Genomic DNA, 12,191 nt, shown 5'->3' with positions numbered 1-12,191 from the left:
TATTCTTTCTTCTAGTCTTATCCCCATATTTCCACAAAGAAGAGTTACATTTTTGATTCAGTAATCTGAAGCATTGGAAAGAATGCTTATTATTACTTATTATGAAATGCTCTTGGAATACATATATATCTTAATACAATGGACTACATTTGCTTTGCTAAAGACACTTAAAAATAAAAAGCAAAGTCATACTTACTGGGACAAGATATTTACAAATCATTTATTTGACAAGACTACTTATAAAAACTACCCTCCCCCAAAATAGGCAGATTTGAACAGACACTTCACTAAAGAAGATGAATGGATGGCAAATGAGCAGATGAAAAACCAAATCATTAGTCATTAGATAAATGTTTTTTAAACCTACAAAGAGATAACATTAATAACCAATTATTAAGGCTAAAATTAACAACATATTAATATGCAAAGTGAACCCTGACAACACCAAGTGCTGGTAAGGTTGCAGAATAATAGGAACTCACATGAATGTACCTGATAATGCAAAATGGAACAAACAGTAGGAGAAATAGTTGGGTAGCATCCTATAAACTTACAAATGTACTTTTCACATGACCCAGCAATCATATTTATTCCTAGGGATTTACCCCCCAAAATAAAAATAAATACATACACATAAATGAAAGAGAAGATCTAAGACTAAGAAGAGCAAAGACAAAGGGTTTAACATATCATAATAGGAATAACAGAAGCAAGAAAGAATGGAGTATAAGAAATATTTGATGTGATAATGGCTGAGACTTTTCCGAAATCAAATAACCAACACCAAATAACAGATCAAGGAAGTTCAGAGAAACACAAGCAAAATCAATATTCTACAAATGAAAACATAGGCCTATCACAAGCAAATTTCAGAAAACCAACAAAAAAAATCTTAGAAGATGCCAGGAGGGGGAAAAATCCTTATTTATAAGGGATCAATAAAATTTATATCAGAGTCCTCATAATGTGCCATGCAAGCATGAAGAGTGGAATGGAGTGAAATACTTAAAGGGTTGAAAAATACCCACCAACCTAGAATTCTTTACTCAGAAAAGTTATCCTTTACAAGTGAAGGAGATATACTGACTTTCTCACTAACAAAAACTGAGGGAATCTGTCACCAGTAGACTGCCCTGCACAAAATCTAAAAAAAAGTTCTTCATAGAGAAGGAAGATGATATAGGTCAGAAACTTTAACCTACATAATAAAAGGCAGGGAATTAAAAGAATAAATAAAAGTTAAATGAAATATTTTATATTTCTTATTCTTAACTGATCTAATAGATAACTATTTGCCCTAAGTAATAAAAGCAACAATGCATTGAGTGGTTACTGCCTATGGGTAAGTAAAATAAATGGCAGCAATGCAATAAGAGACAGGAAAGAAAATTGAGAATACTCTGGTTTAAGGTTCCTGAACTATGAGTAAAGCAGCATATTTGAAAATGAACATAGATTAGTTATAAATATGTATTGCAAACTCTGGGGCAACCACTAAAACATTTTAAAGAAGTATAATTGATATGTTAAGAGAGCAGCAAAAGGTGAATAATATAAAATTATCAATTAAAATCCAAAAAGAAAAAAGGGAATATTAAAGAGGAAATAAAGAATAAGTGCAATAAACAGCAAACAGTCATAATCACAGTGGATTAATCCAGTGATACCAATAATCAATGTCAATGGAAGAGTTTAAATACACTAATTAAAAGACAGAGACTGCAGAATGGGTATATAACATGACCTAACTATATGTTGTCTACAAGAAACCCACATTACTTATAAACACACAGATAAATTAAAAATAAAAGAACGGAGGAAGATATAACATGCTAACACTAATCAATAGAAAGCTAGAGTAGCTATATTAATTCCAGACAAAGCACACTTCCCACACAGTAAATTATCACAAAACAGAGATGAAGCTGAGATGGAGGTGTAGGTAGAAACACTTCACCTCCTCACACAACCAAAAGTAGAATAACAACCAATTTAAAAACAATAAACAACCAGAAGTGCCAGAATATCAAGCTGCATGGGACTCTGGCAATCAAGGAGCTAAAGAAACATTCATACGGACTGATAGGAGGGGTGGAGATGGGCCAGCGGGGCAGGCAGAGAGGACCCTCAGCAAGGCTGCAGACCACATGAGCAAGGAGGGCCACCTGACCAGGAAGATAAAGACTCAAAACCTCTAGCTGTAAAATACTGTGGAGGTCACAAAAGTGAGAGAAATTCCCAGTTTCACGGCAGAGTTCATTCGAAAGTGGGGCTAGGGCAGAGCAAGTACTCTGACCCCTCCCCCACATACAGTTCCACAATGCAGCAAAGAGGGTTGCCCCAGCCTGGCAAATACCTGAGGTTCTGCCCCTTACAGCATAACAGTTGTGCCAAGACAAAGAAATATGACCCAAATAAAAGAACAGGTCAAAACTCCAGAAAAACAGCTAAGCGAAGAGGAGACAGACAACCTATCTGAATCAGAGTTCAAAACACTGGTAATCAGGTGTTCACTGAAATGGTTGAGCTTGGTGGCAAAATGAAAAGGAAGGCTATACAAAGTGCAATAAAGGAAAATATACAGGGAACAGTGAAGGAAAGGAAACCGGGACTCAAATAAACTATTTGGAACAAAAGAAAGAAATAAACATCCAACTGAAACAGAATGAAGAAAGAAGAATTCAAAAAAATGAGGAGAGGCTTAGGAAACTCTGGAACAAATTTAAGCACTCCCAACAACCAAATCATAGGGCCACCAGAGGAGAAGAAGAAGAGCAAGAAATTGTAAACCTATTTGAAAAAATAATGAAGAAAAACTTCCCCAATCTGACAAAGGAAATAGACTTCCAGAAAGTCCAGAAAGCTCAGAGAGTCCCAAAGAAGTTGCACCCAAAAAGGAACACACCAAGGCACATCATAATTACATTAGCCAAGATTAAAATGAAGAAGAGAATCCTGGAAGCAGCAAAAGATAAGAAGACAGTTACCTACAAAAGAGTGCCCCTAAGACTGCCAGCTGATTTCTCAAAAGGAACCTTACAGGCAAGAAGGGGCTGGAAAGAAGTATTTGAAGTCATGAAAGTCAAGGAACTACATCCAAGACTACTCTATCTAGCAAAACTATCATTTAGAATGGAAAGGCAGATAAAGTGCTTTCCAGATAAGGTCAAGTTAGGAGTTCATCATCACCAAGCCCTTATAATATGAAGTGTTAAAGGGACTTACCTAAGAAATAGAAGATCAAAACCCATGAACAATAAAATGACAACAAACTCACAACTATCAACAACTGAACCTAAAAAACAAAAACTAAGCAAACAACTAGAACAGGAACAGAATCACAGAAATGGAGATCACATGGAGGGTACCAGTGGGGAGGGGGCAGGGGAGGATGGGAGGATAAACGTACAGGGAATAAGAAGCATAATTGGCAGGCATAAAATAGACAGGGAGAGGTTAAGAATAGCATAGGAAATGGAGAAGCCAATCAACTTATTTGTATAACCCATGGACATGAACTAAGGGGGAGGAAATGCTGGAGGGTGGGAGCTGCAGGGCGGAGGGGGGATAAAGGGAAGAAAAAAATTGGGACACCTGTAATAGCATAATCAACAAAATATACTTTTAAAAAAGAAAGCCGAGGGGCATTACATAATGATAAAGAGGTCAATTCTCAAAAGAGAAAAAAAGGAGAAGGAGAAGGAGAGAAAGAAAGAAGAAAGAAAAGAAAAGAAGAAAGAAAAGAAAGAGGACTTCCGCCAAGATGGAGGCATAGGTGGAAACACTGTGCCTTCTCCCACAACCAAGTTTGGATACAACAAAAGTTTTGGAGAACTAAGACACACCCACAGACCAGAAAACCGAATTATACGGAAGTCCGACATCTACGAACCATTCAACGGGGACGGTAAGAGAGGCAGAGCCAGCAGCGGAGCAGGGTCGGGAAGGACAGACCTAGGAGCGCAGGCAGCCCGGACCTAGTCGGGGTGCAGGGCAGACTGACCAAGGTCGCACATTCGCGCGCAGTGAGACGGACCACGCAGGCCCCAGGGGGCGAACCCAGTGGTGGAGGGCTGACAGCGGTGGCACACTTGTGTGCAGTGGAGCGGGGCACGTGGCCCTGGTGATGGTGGTGGCTGTGGTGCTGGTGGGGGTCGCGGAGGCGGGTGCCAGAGGGAAGCCATTGTACCTCTTTGACCCCGCCCCCACATACAACATCACAACCCAGTGACTGAGTTGCCCTGCTCTGGTGAAAACCTAGGGCTCCGTTCCTGCTACTTAACAGGCACAAACAGCCCAAAAGATGCTGCAAGAACTCAGAGTCCCAGAGCCAATAACTCTAAGCGACCAACAGATTGCCAGTCTCTCAGAAGCCCAATTTAAAACACTATTTATCAGGATGCTCACAGAATTGGTAGAGTACAGTCATAAATTAGAGGAACTTAGTCACAAATTGGAGGAACATATGAAGGCTAAACTAATTGAAATGAAGGGAGATGTCCAGGAAACCAATAGCGATGGAAAGGAAAATGGGACTCAAATCAAGGGAGTGGACCAGAAGGAAGAACGAAACATCCAACCAGAAAATAGTAAAGAAACAAGAATTCAAAAAAAAATGAGGAGAGGCTTAGGAACCTCCAGGACATCTTTAAACGTTCCAACGTCCGGATTGTAGGGGTACCAGAAGGGGGAAAGAAACAGCCACGAGTGGAAAACTTATTTGAACAAATAATAAAGGAGAACTTCCCCAGTCTGGCAAAGGAAATAGACTTCCAGGAAATCCAGGAAGCTCAGAGAGTCCCAAAGAAGTTGGACCCAAGAAGGAACACACCAAGGCACATCATAATTACATTAGCCAAGACTAAAATGAAGGAGAGAATCCTAGAAGCAGCAAGGGATAAGGGGACAGTCACCTACAAAGGAGTACCCATCAGACTGTCAGTGGATTTCTCAAAAGAGACCTTACAGGCAAGAAGGGGCTGGAAAGAAGTATTCCAAGTCATGAAATCCAAAGACCTACAGCCAAGATTGCTTTATCCAGCAAAACTTTCATTTAGAATGGAAGGACAGATAAAGTGCTTCTCAGACAAGGTCAAGTTCAAGGAGTTCATCATCACCAAGCCCTTATTATATGAAATGCTAAAGGGACTTATCTAAGAAAGAGATGATGAAAAATATCAACAGTGAAAGGACAGCAAACACACAGTTATTAACAACCACACCTAAAACAAAAGCAAACCAAGAGGACAGCTAGATCAGGAGTGGAACCATAGAAATGAAGAACACATGGAGGGTTAGAAACAGGGGAGTGGGAGGAGGAGAAGGGGGGAGAAGGCACAGAAAATAGCATAGATGGTAGGTAGAAAATAGGGGGGAGGGCGAGAATAGTGGGGGAAATATAGAATCTAAAGAACTTGAGACACGTGGTTATAAACTAAGGGGGGAGAAGGGTAGGGGAGGAAGTATGCGGGTGGAGGGGAATGAAGGGGGGAATAGAACAACTGTAATGGTATAATCAATAAACTGTATTTAAAAAAAGAAAAGAAAAGAAAGAAAGAAAGAACGAACTTAATGTGTATGCACCTAACACAGCTTCACAATTAGTGAAGCAAAACCTGAAAAAACAAGTTCCAGCCAAGATGGAGGCATAGGTAGAAAGCCTTCCCTTCCTCACACAACCAAAAGGAGGGTGACAACCAACCTAAAAGCAACAAACAACTAAAATCACCAGAAAATAAAACTGCATGGAACTCCAACAACCAAGGAATTAAAGAAAAAATCAACCAGAACAACCAAACGGGCAGCACCACAAAGCAGCAAGGAGGGTTGCCCTACCTGGGTGAATACCTAAGGCCTCACCCCCTTAAAACCTATCAGCTGCACCAAGACAAAGAAATATGGCCCAAATGAAAGAGCACAGCAAAACCTCTGAAAGAGAACTAAGCAAAGAGGAGATTGCTAACCTACCTGATGAAGAATTTAAAGCCCTGATGAATTCTTTAAAGAATTTAAAGAATTTAAAGCCATTCTGAACCTGCTAATCAATATGCTCACAGAACTGACTGAGCTTGGTCAAAAAATGAAAGAAAAAATAAAAGATACCCAATGTGAAATAAAGCAAAATATTCAGGGAACCTACAGTGATAAGAAGGAAACCAAGATTCAAAGCAATTATTTGGAACAAAAGAAAGAAACAAACATCCAAATGGATCAGAATGAAGAAACAAGAATCCAAAAAAATGAAGAGAGGCTAAAGATTCTCTGGGACAACCTGAAACGTTCCAATATCTGAATTATAGGGATGCCAGAAAGAGAAGAACAGCAGCAAGAAATTGAAAACTTATTTGAACAAATAATGAAGAAAAACTTCCCCAATTTGACAAAGAAAATAGACTTCCAGGAAGTCCAGGAAGCCCAGAGAGTCTCAAACAAGTTGGGCCCAAAGAGGAACATCATCATTAAGTTACCCGAGATTAAAGACAAAGAGAAAATCCTAAAAGCAGCAAGAGATAAGGAGAGTTACATACAAAGTTCTTATAAGGCTCTATCAGCTGGTTTCTCAAAAGAAACCTGCAGCCAAGAAGGGACTGGAAAGAAGTATTCTAAGTCATGAAAGGCAAGGACCTACATCCAAGATTGCTCTAACCAGCAAAACTTTCATTTAGAATGGAAGGGCAGATAAAGTGCTTCTCAGATAAGGTCAAGTTCAAGGAATTCATTATCACCAAGCCCTTATTATATGAAATGTTAAAGGGACTCATCAAAGAAAAAGAAGATAAAAGTATGAACAATAAAATGACAACAAACTCACAACCATCAACAAATGAACCTATAAGAAAAGCAAAACAGCCCTGGCTAGTGTAGCTCAGTGGATTGAGCTCAGGCCTGGGAACCAAAGGATCGAGTTTTGATTCCCAGCCAGGGCACATGCCTGGATTGCAGGCCAGTTCCCAGCAGGGGACACATGAGAGGCAACCATACATTGATATTTCTCTCCCTCTCTCCTTCCCTTGCCCTCTAAATGTAAATAAATAAAATCTTTCAAAAAAAAAAGAAAAACAATGAAAACAAAAACTAAGCAAACAACCGGAACAGGAACAGAATCAGAGAAATGAACATCACACAGAGGGATTTCAGTGGGGAGGGGGAGGGTGGAATAGGGGGCAAAATGTATGGGGAAGAAGGAGCATAATTAGTAGGCATAGAATAGATAGGGAGAAACCAAAAAATGGTATAGGAAACAGGAATCAAAGAACTTATATGTATAATCCATGGACATGACCTAAGGAGGATGGGAATGGTGAAGGGTTGAGGAGGTAGGGTGGAGGGGGTTAAAGAGGGGAAAACTGTAATAGCATAATCAATAAGAAATACTTTAACCCTGGCTGGTGTAGCTCAGTGGATTGAGCGCGGGCCTGAGAACCACATGATCGCAGTTCGATTCCCAGTCAGGGCACATGCCTGCATTGCAGGCCAGTTCCCAGCAGGGGACTCATGAGAGGCAACCACACATTGATATTTCTCTCCTTCTCTCCTTCCCTTCCCCTCTAAGGATAAATAAATAAAATATTTTTAAAAAGAAATACTTTAAAAACTGATAAAACTGCAAAGAGAAATAAACAAATACATTATTGTAGTTGCAGACTTTACCATCTCTTATCAGTAACTTGATGGATCTAGCAGACAGGAATTTTGTAAGGATACAGCTGAACTCAGCAGCACCATCAATCCATGGGATCTAGTTGACGTTACAAAATACTTCATTCAAAAAGCAGAAAACATATTGTTCTCAAGGTTGCAGAAAGTATTTACCAATATGAAAAACATTCTGAGCCAGAAAGCACACCTTAAGAAATTTAAAAGTATAAAAATCATGCAAAATATGCCCTCAAACCAAACTGAGTTACACTAAGAATTAGTAATAGAAAAATAGTTGGAAATTCCCCCAAATATTTGGATAGTAAACAATGTGCTTTTATAAATCATCATTCAAGGACATTTTTTCCATTGTTGACAGAGAGAGAGAAGAGAAACATCGATGTGAGGAAGAAACATCAATTGGCTGTCTCCTTGTATACACCCCGACAAACAGTACACTTTTTTCCATTTTTAAAATAGTTTATTTTTATTGTATCCTTTCCATTACCATTTATCCCCCATCCCCTCTTCCTTTTTCACCCATCCCCCCACAATGACCACACTCTTGTGCTTGTCCATGAGTTCTTCCTTTTATGCAAGATCCTTGCACAACCCAGAGTTGTGAGCCTGAACCATATCTGAGTCTGTCTCTGTTCTGCTTGTTAGTTGTTTGTTCATAAAATTCCACTTATCAGTGAAATTTTTCTATTTTTCTATTTTTCTTTCTCTGACCGACTTATTTCACTTAGCATATGTCCTCCAAGTCCATCCATGCTATCTCAAAGGGTAAAATTCTGTCTTTTTTACAGCCAGGTAGTATTCCATCATGTAAATGTGCCATAGCTGTTTTGTGCACTCATTTACTAATGGACACTTGGGATGCATCCAATTTTTGGTGATTGTAAATAATGCCACAATGAACATGGGGGTGTTTGTGTCCTTATAAATTAGTGTTTTGGGTTTCTTCAGGTATATTCCCAGAAATGGAATCACTGGGTCAAAAGGCAGATCCATTTTTAATTTTTTGAGGTATCTCCATACTGTTTTCCACAGTGGCTGCACCAATCTGCATTCCCACCAAGGTGCGCAAGGTTCTTTTTCTCCACATCCTCATCAGCATTTGTTGCTTGTTGATTTATTAATAGCAGTCATTCTAACAAGTGTGAGGTGCTATCTCATTGTGGCTTTAATTTGCATTTCCTTGATGATTATTGGTGCTGAGAACCTTTTCATAAGTCTATTGGCTATCTCTATGTCCTCTTTGGGCAGGTTCTTTGCCTACTCTTTAATTGGTGGGTTTTGGAGGGGGGTTGGTATTGAGTTTTATAAGTTCTCTACAGATTTTGGATATTAACCCCTTGTCTGATGTACTGGTGAATATGTTCTCCCATTTAGTGTGTTGTCTTTTCATTTTATTGATGTTTTCTTTTGCTGTGAAAAATCTTTTTAGCTTGATATACTCCCATTTGTTTTTTTGTTATTTTGTTCCCTTTCCTGGAGAGATTATCAGAAAAAAATATTGCTATGAGCAATGTCTGAGATTTGACTGCCTATGTTTTCTTGTAGGATAGTTATGGTTTCAAGTCTAACATTTAAGTCTTTGATCCATTTTGAATTTATTCTTGTGTGTGGTATAAAAAGATGGTCTAGTTTCATTTTTGTGTGTATCTCTCCAATTTCCCTAACACCATTTATTGAATAAACCATCTTTAGCCCATTGTATATGCTTGCTTCCTTTGTCAAATATGCCAAATAGTAATTGAATATAAAGGTGTGGGTTTATTTCTTGGCTTTCTATTCTGCTCCACTGATATATATGTCTGTTGTATGCCAGTATCATGCTGTTTTAATTACTATGGCCTTACAGTATAGTTTGATATTGGGTAGCATGATTCCTCCAACTTTGTTCTTCTTTCTCAAGATTGCTGTTTCCATTCAGGGTCTTTTGTTTTTCCATACAATTTTTTGGAATTTCTGTTCTAGTTTGGTGATACACATCATTAGAATCTTGATAGGAATTACACTGATCTATAGATTGCTTTGGGGAGTATGGACATTTTAATGATGTCAATTCTTCCTACCCATGAACATAGTATATGCCCCACTTATTTATATCTTCTTCAATTTCTTTCTTCAGGGTCTTATAATTTTCCAAGTACAAATCTTTTACATTCTTGGTTAAATTTATTCCTAAGTATTTTATTCTTTTTGAAGAAATTTGTTTGGTTCTCAGGCCCATGCTCAATCCACTGAGCTACACCAGCCAGGGCTATTTTTGAAGAAATTTGAATGAGATTGTTTTATTAATTCTCCTTTTTGATAGTTCACTATTGGCATATAAAGATGCAACTAATTTCTGGATATTAATTTTGTATCCTGCTACTTTACTGAAATTCATTGATCAATTCTAGTAGTTTCTTGATGGAATCTTCAAGGTTCTCTACAGTTTTCTGTCATCTGAAAGTAATTCCAGTTTTCCTTCTTTCTTTCCAATTTGGATGCATTTTCTTTCTTCCATTGTCTGATTTTGTGGCTAGGACTTCCAGTACAATGTTGAATAAGAGAGGTGAAAACAGACATCTCTGTTGGTTCCTGATTTTAAGGAAAACACTTTTAGTTTTTGCCTATTGAGTATGATGCTGGAGTGGGTTTGTCATATATGTATTTATTACTTTTAGGTAGGTTCCCTCTATCCCACTTTGTTGAGAGTTTTCATCATAAATTGGTGCAGGATTTCATCAAAGACTTTTCCTGCATCTATTGGTATGATCATGTGATTTTTATCCTTCATTTTGTTTGTGTGGTATACCACATTTATTGATTTGCAAATATTGTACCAACCTTGAATCCACAAAATTAATCCCACTTAATCATGGTGTATGATTTTTTGATGTTTTGCTGTATGTGGTTCACTAATATTTTGTAGAAAATGTTAGCATCTATGTTCATCAGTGATATTGGCCTGTAATTTTCTTTGTAGTGCCTTTATCTGGTTTTGGAATTAAGATAATGCTGGCCTCATGAAATGAACCTGAAAGCCTTCCCTCCTCTTGATTTTGGAATAGTTTGAGAAGGACAGGTGTTAGTTCTTCTCAGTTTGGTAAAATTGACCATTTTTTCCAGTTTGGAAAAAATGTATATTCCACTACCCAATCCAGGGCTTTTGTTTTGGGGGATTCTTTAAAAAATTACAGCTTCATTAAGAAAATTAATGAAGTACTTCATGTCAATCCCTTCTGGCCTAAAATGTTTCTGTTGAGAAATCAGATGACAGTCTTATGGGAGCTCCCTTGTAGGAAACTAACTGCTTTTCTCTTATAGTTTTTATGACTCCCTCTTTGTCTTTAACTTTGCCATTTTAATTACGATTGTGTCTTGCTGTGAGCCTGTTTAGGACCATCTTGTTTTGGACTCTCTGTGCTTCCTGGACTTGTTTTTGTCATTATTTCTTCAAATAATTTCTTTTTCTTTTTTAAAGATTTTATTTATTTATTTATTTATTTATTTATTTTCAGAAACAAGGAAGGAGGGAGAAAGAGAGAGAAAGAAACATCAATGTGTGGTTGCTTCTTCTGCTTCCCCTGCTGGGGACCTGGCCTGCAAACCAGACACGTGTGCCCTGACTGGGAGTAGAAATGGTGACCCTTTGGTTCGCAGTCTGGCACTCAGTCCACTGAGCTACACCAGCCAGGTTTCAAAGAGTTTCTTGATCCCTTGCTCTAATCTCCTCTCCTTCTGGTATCCCTATGATGCAGATATTGTTACACTTCACATTGCCCCAAAGACCCCTTATAACATCCTCACTTTTTAAATACCTTTTTTTTGCTGCTATAATTAGGTGGGGTTTTTTCTACTTTGTCTTCCAAATCATTGATTTGATTCTCTGCTTCATCTAACCTACTGTTTATTCTTCCCAGTGAATTATTTATTTCAGACATTGCATTATTTCTGGCTATTTATATTTTTACAGATTCTATGTCTTTTTGTCATGCTGTTGAGCATCCTTGTAATTATTACTTTGAATTCTACATCTGATAAATTGCTTGCCTCCATTTCATTTAGCTCTTCTGCTATAGAATTCTCATTCTTTCATTTGGGCCCTGTTTCCTTGTCATCCTACTTTAGCTGCCTCTTTTTGTTTGTTTCTATATATTAGGTAGCTCTACAAAGACACTGGTGGAGATCTATGTCAGATGTTGCCTATGACTGGCCCTGTGCAACCTATTTGGAGCTATCAGTGATCCACAGATTGTGACCTCCTCTGCTGGGCCTGGGTGTGTGTGGTAAGCACCAAGGTGTATACCTAAGCCAGATTTTACCAGCAGCTGGCCTGGGTGATGGTCCCCTAGTCTCAAACACCCAGAGATCCACTTCAGCCTGTAAGCTGTCTCTTCAGCTTTATCAGTGAAATAGCCTCCAGCAGTAGCTCTTTAAGGCTTAACCCTAAAGGGTGGAATGAGAGGGATTCCTGTGGGTGGGAATATTGCTTCCCCACAGGCTAATGCCACATGGAGGAGAGTACTCTGCCTGAGAAAGATGGTTTCTACAGTATA

This window comes from Sturnira hondurensis, unplaced genomic scaffold, assembly GCF_014824575.4.
Source record: "Sturnira hondurensis isolate 20B ecotype Veracruz unplaced genomic scaffold, ASM1482457v3 Scaffold0009087, whole genome shotgun sequence".
Classification (NCBI taxonomy): Eukaryota; Metazoa; Chordata; class Mammalia; order Chiroptera; family Phyllostomidae; genus Sturnira; species Sturnira hondurensis.
This window is presented reverse-complemented; position numbering follows the sequence as displayed.